Raw genomic sequence first — 20739 nt, forward strand, 5'->3', positions numbered from 1 at the left:
ATTGCGGTTCCATCACTGGGGTGGGAGCAACCCAAACTAGACCTTCTGATGGGGGTTGGGGGTGGGAGCAGGGGTAGGTCATCTGTGATGGAGTCACTCTTGGTGCCTGCTAGGATTTAAGGTGTGAGCCAAGATAAGTCCAGAATGACTGCACGGTTTCTAACTTGGAAACCTGAATAAACGGCAGATTGCCTCTCTCAGATAGGAAGAACCCTTTGCATCAGAGCCCAACATTTCAGATAGTCTACTACATGAGAGCGTGGACTTGGTTCATCAGGCCATCTCAGAAATTGAAGAGGGATTTGTGTTTTGTGAGCGTGGACATGATGCCTTCCAAGGGACCTTCCAGCTCTTAGCTCTGTTCTTAAGATTTTTGAATTATTTATCAGTCTTTATACAATGTACTGATATTCTCAGAAATTTGAAAAACTAGGTGAATGGAAAGCAAATATCAGAAGCAGATGGAAAACATACTCTGGTACTAGGAAAAGATGAGAAAGGTGGATACTACTACAGGCAAGAGCCATATATAAATAACAAAGCTGAGTAAAGATCTATAGATTAGAGAGGAAAAGAGGAAAAATGAAGATGATACAGCACTTGCTCTGACCATACTCATTTTCTTAATTTTTCTAAACCTCAAGTTTCTCATCTCTAAAATTGTTTTGAAAATACCTAATTCATGGAAACATTGGGAGATGTAAATAAACATGTAAAGTGCCTAGCATTTAGTGATATAACGAATTCCTATTCCCAGTTGCCTATTAAGGAAGAAAGGTCATGTTACTTGGAATCCTTTTTGTTTTGCTGAGCACTGTGGTGGGTTTGGGCATCTAACACTGGGGTAGGACCTGGAGAGGGCTGAATTGCTCCACACGATAAGAGAGAGAACTTGAATCTCCTGGGGTAGTCGGAGGTAAGAAAACAAAGGGTAGACTTGGAGTGGGAGTGGAAGAGGGTACCAGGGAACTAGTGGAGTAGGATGGTCTGGAGTTCTGAGCTCTTATGTAGGAAAACTTCGTGACCACAAGTCTTTCCCTAAGGTTAGGGGTGTTTGGCATGGTGGATTTCATATGGAAACTGGTGGAAGGGCTGAGTGCTGTATCCAGGGTGAAATGAGGCAACACATAAGTACCACACATAAATGTAGGATCCAGAAGAGGGTGCCCCTGAGAACAAGCGCCGAGGAATATGCAGAAATCTTCAGGGTAGCTAAAAGATTCTACAAGCCATGGAATTAATGGAGTTTTGAGTCAAGTTTACCCAAACCCCTAAGGGGCAGGGAGGCCTGGGATATCTTTATTTCCACTCTCAATGTACATGAAGTAGAATAACTATAACCGTAAGTAAGTTGAAACTTAAGAATTACTTTTTTACCATTCTCATTTAACGTATTACAAAACACAAGAACAAATCCAGAGATCCCAAGGCCGTGTGTGTGTTTATGCCAGTAAGAACTTGGGGCCGGGCGCGGTGGCTCAAGCCTGTAATCCCTGCACTTTGGGAGGCCGAGACGGGCGGATCACGAGGTCAGGAGATCGAGACCATCCTGGCTAACACGGTGAAACCCCGTCTCCACTAAAAAAATACAAAAAACTAGCCGGGCGCGGTGGCGGGCGCCTGTAGTTCCGGCTACTCGGGAGGCTGAGGCAGGAGAATGGCGTAAACCCGGGAGGCGGAGCTTGCAGTGAGCTGAGATCCGGCCACTGCACTCCAGCCTGGGCGACAGAGCGAGACTCCGTCTCAAAAAAAAAAAAAAAAAAGAACTTGGCATAAATATCAGTGGAAAATGACACTTACACCAAAGCGATTTTATTGTTCAGATTTAGGCATATGTAAATAAACTACATTTCTAGAGTAAAGTAGCACATATAGATGTTGTGTATTTTTAGGTGGATGTATGCATTTTATAGACTCTACCTTCCTAAATGCTGCGTCTAAATATGGCTTCACTGAGAGACCAACTTTCCCTCCCCTTAATTCTTTGCTGGCCCTGATCCAGGTCTTCTCTGTATCATGAATTATGGTGGGGGTGTTTTGTTTACAGAATTTTAAAACCTAGGACCTGCAGACGGCTTTTGGGGCGGTCTAGAACCTTCTTAAGTTATGTGCAGAATTTTGTGTACGTGTAGGTGTATGCATTTTTCTAGGAAAAGAGGCTTATGTTTGTGACTTTAAGAGATAAAGAACACTGGCTGGCATATGGTTACTCGTGCGGGGATCTTAGGAGGCAAAAGTGGTGCCTAAGAGTTCCAGTCAGTGGAACGGATAGGAAACGATGGGTATGATAAACGGAGGGAAAAAGAACACAGCACTGTGTTGTGAAGAAAGAGGGAAAAGGACGTTGGCATAAAATAGAAGGATACGTGTGAGTGTGTCGTTACGCTGGGCCCAGTGGGTAGGCTGTGTGGCAGTTTCAGTGTCACATGCTTAAGAGAACAGTTCTGCGAACAGTGTATTAAAAGAGTATAGGTGAGGACAGCTGGGTATTCAGAGGGGACTGGCTGGACATGGAAGGAATTGACTACCTGAGTGGAAAACACTAGATCTCAACTGAGTCTGTCTTGGTTACAGAGGAGGCAGTTCTCGCTGTAAAATGGGTGAGGGCCCCAGTACTGCTGTGGGTTGTATTTAGGTTCTCAAATAAACCTATTCATATTGCTCGGTGCTGTGTTCTCTCATGTCTAATTTCTATGTCCTACCTCACTTGCCTGGCATCTCTGACTGTTTAAGTTAGTCCTCTTTAGTCTTCATCCTGTCTGTCCCCAAAATGTCTTCTTTTTTTTTCACCCCTGGTATTCTTCCATCCCTGTGCACCCCCCGCTTCCCTTTCTGAGATAAGGTCGAGACCCACAGGGACTTAGTCTCAAGGGTAAGTCCTGTTTCTACAGTCTGTGGAGGATGACAGGAGAGTGTGGTAGAGCAGCAAGCCCTACTTCCTGGAGCTGTTGTCACGTTGTTATAGTTGAAACAGGCAGTATCTGGAAAGAACTGAATCCTCTGTGTTTTGCTTGCCTCACTTGATCCAGTAAACATCAGGAGAAGAAATAAAAAAACAGGAAAGGGGCCGGGCGCGGTGGCTCAAGCCTGTAATCCCAGCACTTTGGGAGGCCGAGACGGGCGGATCACGAGGTCAGGAGATCGAGACCATCCTGGCTAACACGGTGAAACCCCGTCTCTATTAAGAAATACAAAAAACTAGCCGGGCGAGGTGGCGGGCGCCTGTAGTCCCAGCTACTCGGGAGGCTGAGGCCGGAGAATGGCGTGAACCCGGGAGGCAGAGCTTGCAGTGAGCTGAGATCCGGCCACTGCACTCCAGCCTGGGCGACAGAGCGAGACTCCGTCTCAAAAAAAAAAAAAAAAAAAAAACAGGAAAGGATAAGATGGTGGGAGTAAGTTGAAGCATATTGTTAATCATAGTAAATGTGAACTGGTTAAATTCTGCTACTTACAGACATTTTCAAGTTGATTTGTGAATGTTATCACAAACGTGTATATGATGGTTATGGGAGCCCACCTAAAATAAAGGGGTGACCCAAAAGGCTGAGAGTGAAGGGGTGGAAAAAGATCAGGAAATGCTGAAAGAAAGCAACTGGTGGTAGTATTGTTAGTTTATGAAACGAATAATTTGTCAAGATAAATAGATAAATACTTTCATTGGCTCACAACATAGCTTTGAAAGATAGAACATGGTAAGAAATTAAGTAATTCCCAGTCACAACAAGATATGTTAACCCTCATCCATCAGAATTTGAAAATCAACTAGACAAAGAAGGATCTGGCTATTTAACTAGCACTATTACCAAACTTGATGTGTCCACTGTGTGTGAACTTTGTGCAGCAGATCCTCTTGGAATGGTCATGGAAATTAACCATGCTTTGTGCCAGAAAGAAAATCTCACCAGATTCCAAAATGTAGAAATCCCACAGGTCATATTCTCCGACTATAATGTAATAAAAATTTAAGTCACTGAGAAAGAGCCAAAAGTCCTGTCCGTTTCATCCCAGGTTACAAATAAAGAGGAAATCAAGTGTAGTGGAGATGAGTGGCAGAGATGGCACTGTGGGGCACATCTTGTGGATGGGTCTGAAATGAAAAACTTTCATAGCCTTCAATTCATTTATGAGATAAGGAATGTGAAACTAAGCAGTCAAACAAGCTGGAAAAAATACTGCAGGATTTTAAAATTTTACCAAATGACTTTTGAGCCTTCATCAAGATCATCATATGCTCCTGTTCCTTTCACTTGTTAATGTACTGAGTCATTTTGAAATACTAGGATAACGCCTTTTATGGTCATTTGGTGGATTTTTGAAAATTTGCGCGTGTGTAACCTTAAGAGAGATTGCTTAGTTATGAATTCATTTAATCAGGGATTTAAAAGCTTTCTATCCTCCTTATTCTGGAATAAATTAAATAGCACAGATTAATATCTGTGCCCCTGGACTACGTGGGCGGTATTCATAAAAGAAAAAATAATAAAATCTGTGTCCCACTTCACTTGCCTGGAGTATAAACTAAGGTAACATCTCATATTATTGTTTAAATCAACCATCTGATCCTTGAAAGTGATAGAACTCATCCAAAATGACTCAGATCCGTGAGGGTGCAGCTTAGAAGCTTTGACAGTGTTTTTACTCTTTTCAAAACTAATAGTTCAATTTAGATCCCCCCCTTTTTTTTGATAATTTATAGTTATCTAGGAAAAAACCTACCTTTTTTGGGGACCTTCAGATATATTTTAGAGATGTATATAACTCTAAATTCTTAAATCTCATTGGCATTTTGATAAAATCTTTTCTTACACCTCCCATCGTATGTTTATATTTTCCATTTTTTTCTTTATTGAACTTGCCACCCTCTTTAGTTCCACTCCCCCAAAGAACCAGACATTGGCTTTGTTGATCACTTCTGCTTTGGTATTTTCCTGTCTTATTTATTACTTTCTTTTATTATCACTAATCATATCCTCTTCCCTTCCTTAATTTAGCTTGTTATCCTTTTTCTAAAACTTTTTTTTTTAGTTGCTAGAATCCCATGAATTAATCCCAGTAGGCTTTATTTTCAATTATCTAGTTCAGGGGTCAGCAAACTATGGCCCAAGGGCCGAATCTAGCTCATCTCCTGTTTTTGTATAGCCCCCAAGCTAAAAATGTGTGTGTTTCTAAATGGTTTTTAACACACTGATATTTTCTGAATACGAAAACTTAATGAAATCCACGTTGTGTCCATAAATAAAGTTTTATGGGAATACAACCACGTTGATCCATTCCTGGCTTGTCTGCGGCTGCTTTGATGCTGCAACAGCAGAGTAGCAGAGTTGCAACAGAGATTGAATGGCCCCCAAAGCCTAAAATATTCTTTCTCTGACTTTTTACCAAAAAAATTTCCCCATCTCTGGTCTAAGTCACTGTGCCAACCGCCTGGAAGTTTCCAGAGAAGGAAAGGAGGGAGGCTGGTGCTTCTAGACAAAGTGCAAAGAAGGGTTTACTGAGATTGGGAAGAGAGGTAGGCTCCATGAATGCTGGGGACTGAGCCCCTTATATGAGATACTTCAGAAGTGGGAGAGCCAGGATGGGTCCTGGCTGCTGAGGACCCAGTGCTGTGCCCTTGGGAACAAATAGCCACATGCAAGCCTGACCTGGAGGAAGGAGAGCCCTCCTGGCTGGCTACTAGCATCTGTGTAAATGACACTGGCTTCCACACAGGCTGCTCAGCACCACCAGCACAGGGCAGGACAGAGGCATCTCTCCTAGTCAGTCTTGGTACCACCCAGGAAGCCCATTCTGTGAGAGCAGACTTGGGCGGGATTTGATTCCGTTTAAACAAATAAATGAGACTTTTTTATGCATTAAAGATTGTAAATAGATGGATACCATTAAACTTCATTGTATTATTCAGATTCTTTGTATTGCATTTACTATTTTCCTACTTGATCTTGGAAGTGTTTGAGGGAACTCTCTTCCACTATGCTTCTGGTTTCATTTTCTCTGTATTTCTAATTCTGTGCTGTTCATTTTATAAATATGCATGATTTTGTTTCAGTTAGGCTTTTTTTTTTTTTTTTTTTTTTTTTGAGATGGAGTCTCGCACTGTAGCCTAAGCTGGAGTGCAGTGGTGCAATCTCGGCTCACTGCAAGCTCTGCCTCCTGGGTTCAAACCATTCTCCTGCCTCAGCCTCCCAAGTAGCTGGAACTACAGGCACCCGCCACCATGCCTGGCTAATTTTTTGTGTTTTTAGTAGAGATGTGGTTTCACCATATTGGCTAGGCTGGTCTCGAACTCATGACCTTGTGATTCATCTGCCTCGGCCTCCCAAAATGCTGGGATTATAGGCGTGAGCCACCGTGCCCAGCCTCAGTTGGGCTTTTTATGTGTGTAAAATACCAGGTTCATCCTGTTCAATGGTGTTTGCTTGAGTTCTACATTGATATCCCTACCTTCACTCAATTTTGTTGTTTGACTCAGATATGTTTATCTCTTAAAATTATCTTTTTGTAATTTTGTATTTGGGGAAAAGTATGACATGCACACATCAGAAAATTCAGAGAAGAGTCTAGCCTGACTCTCATTCTTGATTCCCAGATTCCCTGCCCCAGAGCAGCCACTTTGCAGTGTGGCTTTCCTGAGATGGTTCCTGTATATGCTAACGGAGGTGTGCGCGCACATCTTGCTGTTTCCCGAGGACATGATTGCATTCTGTGCATGTGCTGTTGCAACGTCATTAATTTTCAGTGAGCAGTGCTCCTAGTGACTGTTAGCCACCAATGTTTGCATTTTCTTTTGATGGCTCCATTACTTCCTGCCATATGGAAGGCCTCAGTATATGTCACTAGGCCTCTGTTGATGGAAGTTCCCTTGTATTTTCTTCTACTACTTTTAGGCTTTTGTTATTTACATTTACATCTTTGATCCATCCGCAATCTTTTTGTTTTTTTCTGTAAGGAATATGGTAGACTCAAATTTTTTAAATTTCCCTGGCTGCTTAGTCAGTTACTACTCTGTGACTACTTACTAAATCTTTTCTCCACGGATTTGAAATGCCAACTATATTGCAAGTAAAATTCTTATTTGGATCTATTTCTGTTCCAGCCAAATCCCAACTTTTAATTACTGGGGTTTTTTTGTTTTGTTTTGTTTTTGTTTTCTTGAGACAGAGTCTTGCTCTATTGCCCAAGCTGGGGTGCAGTGGCGCAATCTTGGCTCACTGCAAGCTCCGCCTCCTGAGTTCAAATCATTCTCCTGCCTCAGCCTCCCGAGTAGCTGGGACTACAGGCGCACACCCCCATGCCTGGCTAATTTTTTGTATTTTTAGTACAAAAAATGGGTTTCACCATGTTAGCCAGGATGGTCTCGATCTGACCTCGTGATCTGCCCACCTCGGCGTCCCAAAGTGCTGGGATTACAGGCGTGAGCCACTGCACCTGGCCAATTACTGGGTTTTTATTCTTTAATATTTGCACAGCCATGCCCTGTATTACTTTTTTCCCCAGATTTCCCCCATCTATTCTGAAATGTTTGATCCTTTCCCTTTAAACTTGATTGTATTTTGTCTTAGCTATGTATTTTGTAAACAACACAGGATAAATTTTTTTTGACTGAATGTTCATTCCTTCTCTTAATAAGGACACTCAACGCATTATCCTTTTTTGTGATATATACTAATTTATTTTATTTTATTTTTTTGAGATGGAGTTTCGCTCTTGTCACCCAGGCTGGAGTGCAATGGCATGATCTTGGCTCACTGCAACCTCTGCCTCCCAGGTTCAAGCCATTCCCCTGCCTCAGCCTCTTGAGTAGCTGGGATTACAGGTGTGTGCCACCACACCTGGCTAACTTTTGTGTTTTTAGTAGGGACGGGGTTTCACCATGTTGGCCAGACTGGTCTCAAACTCCTGACCTCAGGTGATCCATCCACCTTGGCCTCCCAAATTCCTTGGCTGGGATTATAGACGTGAGCCACCATGCCTGGCCAATATATACTAATTGTTGAATGAGTTATACTATTGCCAGTTGAAAATACAAAAACAAACAGAAAAAAAAACTATGTTTGTATTTTTATAATTTAAGTAAAATAAGTACAAACCTTAATTCCTCAGGGATGGGAACACCTTATTTTGGAGGAGGGGACAGGGTGTTTCCATTTCTTAGAGTCACCACTGGAGTAGACTCTGCTGCCCTTACTCCATAGACACTGCAGACTCAGGCTGTGTGTTGGGGGGTGTCCTTTATTGATGGTTTATAGCAACAGGAGGGTTCCGTCTGTGTGCAGCAACTGCATGTTGAATGATAGAACTTCTGTTCTTGCAGTCTCTGGCCATTCCTGTCCCTGAGGAGTCCCACAGCTGCCCTCACACCAGGCCATAACCTCCCACGATGCTGTTGGACCTCTCTTTACCTTTTTTGGGGAGGATGGCGACAGGATCTTGCTCTGTCACCCAGGTTGGAGTGCAGTGGTGCTGTCATAGCTCACTACAGTCTCAGCCTCTGGGTTCAAGTAATCCTCCCGCCTTAGCCTCCCAAGTAGCTGGGACTATAGGCACGTGCCACCACACCCAGCTAATTTTTAAATTTTCTGTAGAGATGGAGGTAGCAGGGGAGGTCTTGCTTTCTTGCTCAGTCTGATTTCGAACTCCCAGCCTCCAGCCAGTCTCCTGCCTCGGCCTCCCAAAGTGCTGGGATTACAGGCGTGAGCCACCACACTCGGCTTCCTTCCCCATTCCTGACCTCCTCTCTCCTTCCTAACCTGCCTGCTTACTCTAAAACCCCCAATTCCTGCCATGTCATATAGAGAACAATCTAGCAATGGCCCTTTCTTCTTCATACCATCTTTGGCTGCACCCACTGTGACCCACGCTGATAACCACACACATTGCAACGTGGTTCTCAACCATGACAGAACCTGGGAAAGACTCGGAGGCCTGCTAGTGAAGTTTAACCTGTTTTTACCTCCTGACTACATAGATATAAATAACAGGATACATGGCTGAAGATTTAACATGTGGTTTTTCCTTTCTTCCTCTTCAAGACAGCTGGAGGCCAGGCTCCCTGGTTATCCTTAGCTGGGTGTGGCACTGCTAGGCCCTGCAGGAAGCGAGAGGGCCTCATGTCCCTAGGCCCAAGGAGTCACCCTTAGCTGGGGTTGCCAGATAAAATGCAGAATGCCTAGTTAAATTTGAATTTTAGATACATTGAAAAATATTTCTTGTGAATCTGAAAAATACATTTAACTGGCTGTCCTGTTTTTATTGGCTAAGTCTGGCAGGTCTGCCCTCAGGGAGGCTGGCAAAGGACGCTAGTATTCCGGAAAGGGGTGGTGCAGGACAGTGTGGGCTGGGTGGAGACCCCTCTTGGGCTGGGATGTGGATGTAGAGAGGCCTTTTTTGTTCCTGCAGTAAAGAGAGAAGCTGCACACCCCTGAAGATACGCTCCCAGGAGAGACAGAAGGGAAGAAGGTTCCAGGTTCACAAGAATGAGTCAGGTCCTGGGTATCTGGGCCTTGAGGAGTGGCTGCGTGGCCAGGGCACCAAGCCAGGGGCCCCAGGCCGTGTGGTCCTCCTCCCTCGGGACCACAGAGGAAACTAGATCAACTTAGGTCACTGAGCTGCACAAGGTAGAACCCCTTGTCAGCAGCGCTCTCCCAGTGACAATGGAGCGGAGACAGCGGTGGACCCATGAGACCACCTCCGAGACTCCAGGGAACCCGTTTTCTGGAATTTTCCAAGTTGTTTTGGAATAATTCAGAAGGGGAAGAGGAGGCAACCCTGAGAGGAAGCTACAGGACCACCTTCCCCATGGCTGCGCAGATGGACGTGGGTTGGAGAGGAGCTGCTCACGCTCCGAGCTCATCTGGATTTACTGATTTACCCCACACACGGTCACCCATCTGCTGTGCACCAGCACCCCGCAAGGGCTGCACGGACGAGAACAAACACGGCCTTGCCTGCGTGGAGGTCACACTCTGCAGGGTGGAGGCCCCTCTCATCTGCAGGGCCCCTTTTGTCATGTTGTCACAGTGGTGGGGGAGCCCACTGTGGGTGTGATATGCTTACGGGCAGCTCTGGCTTTCTAAACATTTTAGCTCCGTGGCTGTGCTAAAAGCCATATTCAGTCCCTATTTTTCTTCTTATTTATTTTGATTGACAAAAATTGTATATATTTATGTACAAGGTGATGTTTTGAAGTACGTATGCATTGTGGGATCCCCACAGGATCTCACCCTCGTACAGAGCAGAGCAAGCCTCCTTGACAAAGGGAAGGCAGCAGTGAAGGGTCAGAGGTGCCAATGAGGTGGAGAGCAAGGGGAGGCGCTTGCTGGGGAGTGGCACGGGCAGAGGCCTGGGTTGGAGGGGGCTTGCCAGACAGAAAGAAGGACCTTGAGACAGGGCGGGGAAGGAGGCAGAGTGTGGGGGAAGGGAGCTTGGAGAAGCAGGGAGGGGATGGCCCTTCAGGGCCTTGGTTAGGGTTTCAGTCTCATCCAAGGACAGTGGGAGCCCCCAATTCCCCGCCAAGTGGTTCCAGTGAGGTGGGGGCAGTGCTGCCAAGTGGAGAGGGGTCTCCACTTTTTGGAGGTGGAAGGGAAGGCACAGAGGTAATGAACCAAGGAAAGGGCCGCATAGTAGCTGAGAAGTGAGGAGGCCGGCCCTGGGAGCAGGCAGTGGCAGAGATGGGCAGAGGCAGATCTGTGGGAGGGAAATTTGGGAGGATCAATCCGTGGAACTTGCTGGATTGGATTTGGGGTGCATGTCTCCTATCATCACTGTCCCAAATCACCACACATTTGGAGGCTTAAAGCAAATGTATTCTCTACTAGTACTGGGGGTCGGAAGTTTGGAGTAGGTCCAAGGTGTTGGGACTGTGTACCCTCCAACCACTTTCAGAGAGAATCTCCTTTGTCTTTTCCAGCTTCTAGAGGCACCCACGTTTGTTTGTCCCTTGGCCCCATCACCCTGACTTCTGCTTCTGCAGCCACGTCTCCTCCTCTGACTCTAAGCCACCTGCCTCCCTCTTAGGAGGAGCCTTGTGATGACATGGGGGCCACCCAGATCATCCAGGACCATCTCCCTTCTCAAGGTCCTTCATCACATCTGCAGGGCCCCTTTTGCCATGTTGGTAACATTCCCACGTTCTGGGGATTGGGGCATGGACACTTGGGGACTATGATTCTGCCCCCCACAACGAGTAAGCAGGAGGGTCTCTTCCAGGAAGATTCCCAGTGTCTGGCTCGTGCCACGGGATGGTGAATCGTGCCACTTTTTAAAGGAGGAAGCATCAGGAGAGGACCAGGTTTGAACGACTTTGAGTTGAGTTGCTTCCCAACGTCTAAGAAGACATTCAAATCGGCAGAATCTGCAACTGTGGATCTCAAAGGAGAGTCCTGGATGTGTGTGTCATCCGTGATATATATATACACACACATAGTCTCTCTCTTTATAGACAGGACGTTATTTTAAGGAACTGAGTCATGCAATTATGGAGGCTGGCAAGTCTAAAATCTGCAGGGCAGGCTGGCAGCTGAGCCCCAGGGAAGAGTGGGTGTTGCAGCTCCTGCCTGAAGGCTGTCTGAAGGCAGAACCCCCTCTTCCTGGGGAACCTCAGTCTTTTTCTCCCAAGGCCTTCACCTGATTAGATGAGACCCACCCATAGCCTGGCGGGTCTTTCAGGGGCTACTGACTTCAGCGTTCATCACATCTCAAAAATACCACAGCAACATCTAGGCGGGTGTTTGACCGAATATCTGGAAACCATGCCAAGCCAAGTTGACACACAAAACCGGCTGTGACTGCTTATCAGTTGCAGTGAATGGTGCCTCCCTGCAGTGAGTGTCCAGGCCCCACACCAAGCAGCCACCTTTATTTCCCTTTTCCCTTCACATCCGTCAGCAAGCCCTGTCAATTCTGTCCTCAGAATACACCCTGTGTCTGTTCCCTTCTCTCGTCTGAGCTAAAACCCTCTTACGAGCCACCGCCGCCTCCTGCTTGCAGGACTGCAGCCGTCGTCGGGGCCTCCCTGCTGCCTTGCGGGTCTGTGGCTGCCTCTCCATCTGTTACCTCCATCCACCTGTCTCTCCATCTCTTACCTCCATCCACCTGTCTCTGTCACTCTGTTTTTGTATTGTCTCTCAGTTCATCTGTCTCTCTGTCTCTGCCTCTTTTATCTCCCTCTCTCTCCTTGTCTGTCTGGGTCCCTGTCTGTCTGTCTTTCTCTGTCTCTCTGTGTCTGTCTCTTTCTCTCTCTCCACAAGGGCCTGGGCATGCAGGATAGCAGTGGCTGGGGTCTGAGGGAGAAGAAGACAAGGACATCACACAGTCATAAGTCTTCCGCTGTCACAGAGATAGAAGTATCAAGAAGACGCGCTCCTCTGGGAGGCTGGCATCGACGTGGCCTAAGTGACGCTGCTCCACCAGAGGCAGCCAAGCCTCACAGTGTGGCAGAGCCAGGGACTCCAGGGGAGCCGGGCAGACTTGGGGGTGGCAACTGGGAGCAGCAGCTGAGCCCGAGGGCATGGCAGCACCCAAGGTGCTGCAGGGTTGGATGCAGAGTGTGGTGGCCAGGAGCCCAGACTCAAAGTCCCTCCACCACGTCTAGCTGTGTGACCTTGAGCAAGTGTCTTTACCTCTCTGAGCCGCAGTTTCCTCATCTGTAAAGTGTTGTACTGACGAATGACAGTATTTATCTCCAGATGGCTGTGAGGCTGAAGTGAGCTTAAGCAAGTAAAGTCCTCAGCTGGTGTCTGGCACGGAGCAAGGGCTCAGTAGATCTTAGCTGTTATTATTACTACCCCCAGGAAGTGGCAGTGGTCCCAAGTGTTGTGATCTTGCAGAAAGGCTGGCACTGCCCGTCAGAGCTGGCTGTCCCAGTGAAGGTGACAACAGCTGAGCCTACACCTGGCAGAGGGAGCAGGGTCTGGCAGACGTGGTTGTAGCTGGAAGCGTGGTGGTGGCAGTGGGTTGGCAGCGGTGTGGTGTTCATTTGCCGGCAGGCAAAGCGCTGAGATCCCAGAGTGCTGCCCGAGAGCCCCGTGTTTGAAGGCACTGGGAGGTGGCCCCTGGTGACTCCAGACCTGTTCGGGTAGATTTTGCAGGGAGCCAGGGCCGAGCAAAAGCAGGAGGGGGAAAAAGCATCTTTTAGTTCCCTTTCTCGGAAAGCAAATACTCACAAGCTACAGTTGCGGGCCTGGGGCTTGTGAGGGTCGCCAACTCTTCTGCGCACTGGTGAGTTCTTGACAATCAGATGAACAGAGGGAAAGAGGCGTGCCCTTGTTAGCCGGCTTCCTGGAGCCCTCCCAGCTGGCACCCTGGTGTCTGTACACATTTGAGAGCATCAGCATTTCTTTACAGACGACCCTGCCAGCTCGCCAGTCACCTTGCTTTGCTGGAAGTTTGCCTCGGGATTTGGTAGAATTTAGTTGAAACCAGTAACACCCAGCGTGGCCAAATTCCATCTGCTCCTTCTGCCTCTGGGTAACAGTTTCCTGTCTTTTTGAGATGAGTCTCACTCTGTTACCTAGGCTGGAGTGCAGTAGCATGATCTCGGCTCACTGCAGCCTCTGCCTCCTCTGTTCAAGTCATTCTCCTGCCTCAGCCTCCCCCAACTAGCTGGGACCACAGATGTGCGCCACTATACCCGGCTAGTTTTTGTATTATTAATAGAGATAGGGTTTCACGATATTCAGGCTGGTCTCGAACCCCTGCCTCAAGTGATCCGTCTGCCTCAGCCTCCCAAAGTGCTGGGATTACAGGCGTGAGCCACCACACTCAGCCTCTATGTAACAGTTTCTTTGGAATTTGTTGGAAGCAGGTTACCAGGGAGAAATAGTATTTTTAATTATTCTTTCGTTTATTATTGTTTATACATTTCCTGTGTGTGCATTCATCTGCAGGTCGTATCTTGGAATAGACCCCGCAGAGACGTGCAAATAATGACTTCACATTAATGTGTCACTGGCCTGCCCTTGACGCGTTGGGGGCCCAGGCAAGAGTACAAATGGAGACCCACCTTTAAAAGTTGTAAGTCAAGCCAGTCATGGTGGCTCATGCCTGTCATCTCAGCATCTTGGGAGGCCAAGGCAGGAAGATCACTTGAAGCCAGGAGTTGGAGACCAGACTGGGGAACATGTAAGACCCCATCTCTACAAAAAAATTTAAAAATTAGCCGAGCATGGTGGCACACACCTGTAATCCCAGCTACTTGGGAGGCTGAGGCAGGAGGATCTCGAGCCCAGGGGTTCAAGGCTGCAGTGAGCTATGATTGCGCCACCACACTCTAGCCTAGGTGACAGAGTGAGACCCTGTCTCTTTTTTAAAAAAGTTATAAATCACGTTAGCAAAGCAAATCAAGATAAAGCGGTTCTGACAACAAACTCTTCAGAACCACCTGGAAGGCCAAGCTTTGGCCTTTGGGATGCTGGGACTCCTGAGCTCCCCCTGGGTTGTGGTGGGCAGGAGGGGCTGGCATGACTACCACCTGCCTATGTCCCTTTTTGCCCCACATCCCTTCCTGCCCCGCCTGAGTCCTCCTGGAGTCCACACGTGTGGACACCCAGTCCATGATTCGAGCTCTGGCCGTCTCTCCACACCACCCCATAGCTGCCCCTTTGCAGCCCGTGGGCAGGGCCGTGGGCACCAGCGGCCTGCTCTTAGGAGGCTGCACCTGAAGAATGGGCTTATACAGGCCCTGAAGGAAGCCCTGCGCTGTTTCAAAAGGAACCTCCAGCGCTGGGAAATGTGGAACCTGATACAGAAGCAACGTTCCAGTTTGGCACATTCCCTTGACCCTGGAGAGGCCCTGAGTGGGGCCCTCTAAAGCACGGGGCCCAGGACAGAGACCTCTCTCCTCCAGGTTCAAGGGCAGTGCGGACTGACCATCCACCTTCACAGATTTAGTGAGCAAAGATATCAAACTAGACAGGCCCCGGGGAAATTTCTGTGCCTGTGAGTAAGTAAAAATGATACGTATCAAACAGTAATTTTGAGGAAAGAAAAAAAAAAAAAGACAGCAAAGCTCATACGATCTCATCTTAGATTACAGAATCTTAGGCGTTAACTAGCTGATCTCATGTCACAAAAAGTGCGGGTAGGAGAGTCAGCATTTTGGGGTCTTCCTCCAATTCCCCAGTGCTCTGGCTTCATACTGGCCAAGTCATTTGACCTCCCCAAGGCAGAGCGACAGGAAAGCATGTGACTCATCTCTTTCCAGCATGTGTCTGTCCCAACAAAGTCCTAATCAAGATCCCTGAGATCCTCAGGCTGCAAGATGCCTGGGAAATATCAATTGTTGTCAGCCTCCCAGGCTCCATGCAGGGAATTCCTGCAGCCTCAGAGGCCTGTGTCATCAGGGACCTGGCAGTCAAATGACTTGTAGTTTTCTTCAGCACTTGGGCATCAGCCGGGATCTCTCTTCTTTCTCTGACACTCTCAGAGAAAACGCACAGAGCAGTTTACAAGCGCCTCCAAGTTCTCTGATCCCTCTGATAATTGCCTCTGAATATTGACACAGTTTTAATATACAATTTTAACATGCAGAGGGATGGTAGATGCGATGACTTGGATAACCCCATGCACAGGGAATAATAAAATAGATGCGTGGCTTTGGAATTAATTATACTTTATTTGGCTTCATGATTTAGTTTTGAATCATATAATTAAGTGAGTTTATATTAAGCAAATTCAAGTTACATAAGTGGTCGAGAAAGAACCAATAATCGAATGGAAAAAAGCCAACCTGGGGTTCATTTTTGTTTTCCTTTGTGCAGAATAGAAGTTGCTGATTCACTCAGGGGTAGTTGAGCGTTATACTCAAGAGCTTATGTTCTTTGTATCATTTATTTGGGGGTATTTTTTTAAGTTCCAGGGTATCTGTGCAGGATGTGCAGGTTTGTTACACAGGTAAACATGTGCCATGGTGATTAGCCGCACCTGTCAAACTGCCTCCTAGCTATTAAGCACAGCATGCATTAGCTATTCTTTCTGATGCTCTCCCTGCCCCCGTCCCCACCAACAGGCCCCGGTGTGTGCTGTTCCCCTCCCTGTGTCCATATGTTCTCATTGCTCAACTCCCACTTATAAGTGAGAACATGCAGTGTTTGGTTTTCTGTTCCTGTGTTAGTTTGCTGAGGACAATGGCTTCTAGCTCCATCCATGTCCCTGTAAGGGACATGAGCTTGTTCCATTTTATGGCTGCATAGTATTCCATGGTGTATACGTACTACATTTTCTTTATCCAGTCTATCTTTGAGGGGCATTTGGGTTGATTCCAAGTCTTTGCTATTGTGGGCTTTTTTTTTTTTTTTTTTTTGAGACGGAGTCTTGCTCTGTTGTCCAGGCCATGCAGTGGTGCTGATCTTGCTCACTGCAAGTCTCGGGCCTCCTGGGTTCACACCCATTCTCCTGCCTCCTCAGCCTCCGAAAGTAGCTGGGACAACAGGCACCCGCGACCATGCATTAATTTTGTATTTTTAGTAGAGATGGGTTTTCACCATGTTAGCTAGGATGGTCTCGATCTTCTGACCTGGTGATCCACCCGCCTCGGCCTCCCAAAGCACTGGGATTACAGGCGTGAGCCACTGCGCCTAACCTATTGTGGGTATTTTTAAAGAGCACAACATAGTGAGAGGTGTTTGTTTTTCTTTTACAAAATAAAACAAGTCTAAGATTGAAGAAGGATTTGCTCTGTTGTTCCCATTTTCGTGGGACTAGTGTTGCTATTGCCTTTATTAGGGTTGGTCTATTTTAAAAAACACAAAACCAAACCCTGCAGGTACATTTGATTAGCATGGAAGAGTTAAACGCCAAAGTTATTGTACAAAGAGAAATAAGAGACATTGAGCATTATAAAGATGTGACACGTCTATGCGGCATGAACACAGGCTGAAAATTAAGCCCTGGGTGACTTCAGGTACAGCTTTGGGAAACGATGCAGGGAGCCGGCTGGGAATGAAGGGATGTGCCCCCTCTAGTGGTCAAAAGAGGTGGCGTTGGGGGCTATGCCTTGGATTCTTTAATTATCTACCCCCAGCCACATACAACTTTCTAAACTTTTTCCTTAACTTTTTTTTTTTTTTTAAGGGAGGACAAAAACTGCCACCCTCCACGTTGTTCTCTGAATTACTTTTAAAAGACAGTTTTTAAATTTGTCCATAAAACATTTTTCTGGCTCACCACAATGCTGTAAAAGCAACCACTCCGGGAGTCATAGGACTCTGTGGTCTTCAGTTTCAACCCCTTCTCTCTTTATGCCTTTGTAAAAATTTGTATTTAGTTAGCTAATTTTTTAAGGGATAGGGTCTTGCTCTGTTGTCCAGGCTGTGGTGCAGTGGTGCGATCATAGCTGACTGTAACTTCGAACTCCAGGGATCAAGTGATTGTCCTGCCTCAGCCTCCTGAGGAGCTGGGACCTCAGGCATACACCACTACATCTCACTAATTTTTGTATTTTTTGTAGAGACAGGGTCTCACTATGTTGCCCAGGCTGGTCTCCAACTCCTGGCCTCAAGCAATCCTCCCACCTCGGCCTCCCAAATATGTTGCGATTAAAGGTGTGAGCTAGTGTGCTCAGCCCCAGCCTTTCTTATCTAATTTAAATGTTGAACCCGATGACCCAAACACATTTACTCTGTTTCATCTATTTAAATTCTTTGTAAATTCTATGAACTATATAGCAAGGCTAGTTCTTTAATGATCACTCACTTGCAAAATAAAAAAAAAAGATATAATAATGCTAATGAGACTTTGCTTTTGTAAGAGGTAATGTGATATACAAAATAAAAGCATGATGTAATTTCCTCAGGCAATTTCTTTGGGAAAACAAAAAAGGAAGTTGATAGTCTAGTGGAGACATCAAATTAGAAACCATTACTTCATTCGTGCTGTGGACTGAAAACCAGATTCCCTTCGGAGGGCTCAGGCCGCTGTGTATCAATCACACGACAAATGGGAGTGTTTTAAAAACTCTAAACAACTGCTTGGTGAAACATTCCAAGAACCACCTCTGAGAAGGCAGCCTATTGATAACGTGGTTCTTTTTGGCTCTAAAAATCCCAAGCATGTGGGTGAGCAGGTGCACACGATCTTCTGTCCTCTTTTTCCTGTGGAGTTCATCAGTGACTATGATCTGATGGAGGAAAGCTCTGCTAAGAACACAAGGAGACTTAAAAGATGGCGATATGGCACAGCAGCTTAGGAGAGCAGGTTTTAGTCTAGAGACGGGAAGTTTTGAGCCCTCAGTGGTTAGAAAAATTCCTTCTCCTCTGCCTTCTCTCCTTCCCCTCAAGGCATCGATGTGTGGAATATAAACCATCTTTATATTTTAGAGGTTGACATCTTGTCTTAACATACTTACCATCGTAATGGTCACAGCAATTCAAAGGACGGGGACATGCAGCCCCATTCAAGCACAGGAAGTGGACAGAGTGTCCAGAGACTTGCGAAAGTGAGGGGACAAAGCTAACTAAAAAGCCAGGTGCCTCAGACTACCAGATGACCCAGTAATTTTACTTTGGGGATTAAGCCCTGAAGAAGTGAGGACCACCTTGCTAGTGGCTGAAAATACAAAGAATAATGACGTACTCCTTGCTACCTAGGTTTAGCCTAGTAGGAAAGAAAGACTTCCAAACAGATCGTAATAGCACAGGGTCATAAAAGCAACCAGAGAAGTGTAATCAAACTATAGCATTAGTTCAGAGGTGAGCATGAATCACCCTATCTAGGGTCACGGGAACCGGGAAAGGCTTTCTACAGAAGGGCTTTGAGGGATGTGTAGGAGTTCACTTGACAGGTTCAGTGAGAAAGCACATTTTAAGAAGAGAATATATACCAGTGGTTCTCAACATTAAGCCTGCATCCCACCTGGAGGGATCATGAAAACACAGATCTCTGGGCCCTGTCCCCCAGTTTCTGATTCACTGGGTCTGGGGTAAGGCTTGGGAATTTGTTTTTTTAAACGAGTTCCCAGGGGATGCTGACTCTGTTGTTCTAGGGACCCCACTTTGAAAACTCTTAACTTACATGAAGAACTGAAGCATGAAGTCATAGCCTGCGTCTGGGGAACTGTAAGTACCTCGGTGTTGCTGGAATTTGAAGTGTCTGAGCAATATGGTTAGAGGGTTAGGGAGGAGTCTCAAATGCCGAGCTGTGGGCAAGCAAAATCAAGAAACGCACATTTGTGCATTCCAGGAGCAGGTGGCGCTATGCTATTGTAACTTTCAATCCCAACTGACACGCCCATTTTCCAGAGGAGGAAATTGCGGAACACAAGGTTCACTGATTGGTCCAAATTCCCCATTTAAGTAAGTGATGGATCTGGGATTCTAAACTGGGCCTGGGAAGACGCTAAAGCCTTTTTTTCTCCCTTGCCAGGGGCTCCATGCTAGAGCACTTAAAATTAAATCTCCACAATAGAGGCATGGGGGAGAAAAATAATCAGGAAATATCTTGGGCAGGAGAGTATGGGATAGGTCGGAAGGGCTTACACCAGACTTACTCCCCACAGTATGGGAGACTGCAACAGTTGAACTGACAGACTCTCAGATGTGATGTGACCGCAGAGCTGGAGAAGGCCGATTGGAGAGGAGAGGTGGGAAGGAGGACCTGGGACCCTGCTGGCTGATAGGGTGTGATGTGCACCATTGAGGACTTGACTTTGGAGACATACCTGGTGAAGCCAGCGAGCAAGGCAGGAAGGGTAGGAGGGGCACGTCATGAAGACGTCCTGGGACACGAGGACCCACACGCTCCCTCCTTCCCGGTTACCCAGCCTTTTTCTAAGCCTTTCATCACTCTGACCGGTTAATTTTGTTCTTTTATTTTCTTGTCTCATTCTCTTTGGATTTCTCTTCTGTCTTCATGCTCATTATCAGGCTAGCAAATTGTTGACTGGATGTAAATTTTAAAAGGAAAAATGTCAGCAGGCAGCTGGACAAGAGAGAAGAAATAGAACTCCAAATGTTGCAGTCCAGGCTCCTTGGGAGAGTATGTCCTCCTTCTCATGAACAGGGAGAGCAAATGGTGTAACTGACACCCCTAAGTTCACCACAACACTTTGCAATATTAGCTTCATTTTCTGCCCCCTAGAGTATTTTGAAGCATATTTCAGATCTTGTAACACCTCTAAATACTTTAGAATGTGTCTCTAAAAATAGGGACATGTTCCTACTAACCATGGCACCATCATCATCACACATAAAAGATTAACGCAATTCACTGAATCATCCAGTCAATATTCAGATATCCCCAGTATTGAATTATCTAACCCGCAGTTGATATTCAGATATCCCGTTATTCCCAATGTCTTTTCATCCAAGATTTTATAAAAATATTTTCAAACATCAGACGAATTGAAGGACTCTTACAGTGAGCATCTATCTATTCACCACCTAGTTGTGGAATTACCATTTGGCTGTGTGCTTTCTTGTATACCTGTCTGTCTATCCATCTTTCCAGTCATCCATTAATCCATCTTAACTTTTCAGTGCATTTCAAAGTGAGATGCAGATATCAGCACCCTTCCCCCTAAACACTTCAGCATGAATATCATTTGCCAGAGTCCAGTATTTATTAGGTTTTTTCCTTTTGAGGTAAAATTGACATATAATAAAAGACCCAAATTTTCAGTATAATATTTAATGAATTGAGCAAATAGTTATCTGTCTAACCCAAACCGCTGTGAAGATACCAAACATTTTCATCACCCCAGAAGGTTCCCCATGTCCCTTCCCAGTCAAGCCCCCCACTCCACGCAAC

Source organism: Papio anubis, chromosome 9 (assembly GCF_008728515.1).
Source record: "Papio anubis isolate 15944 chromosome 9, Panubis1.0, whole genome shotgun sequence".
In the NCBI taxonomy this organism is placed as follows: domain Eukaryota; kingdom Metazoa; phylum Chordata; class Mammalia; order Primates; family Cercopithecidae; genus Papio; species Papio anubis.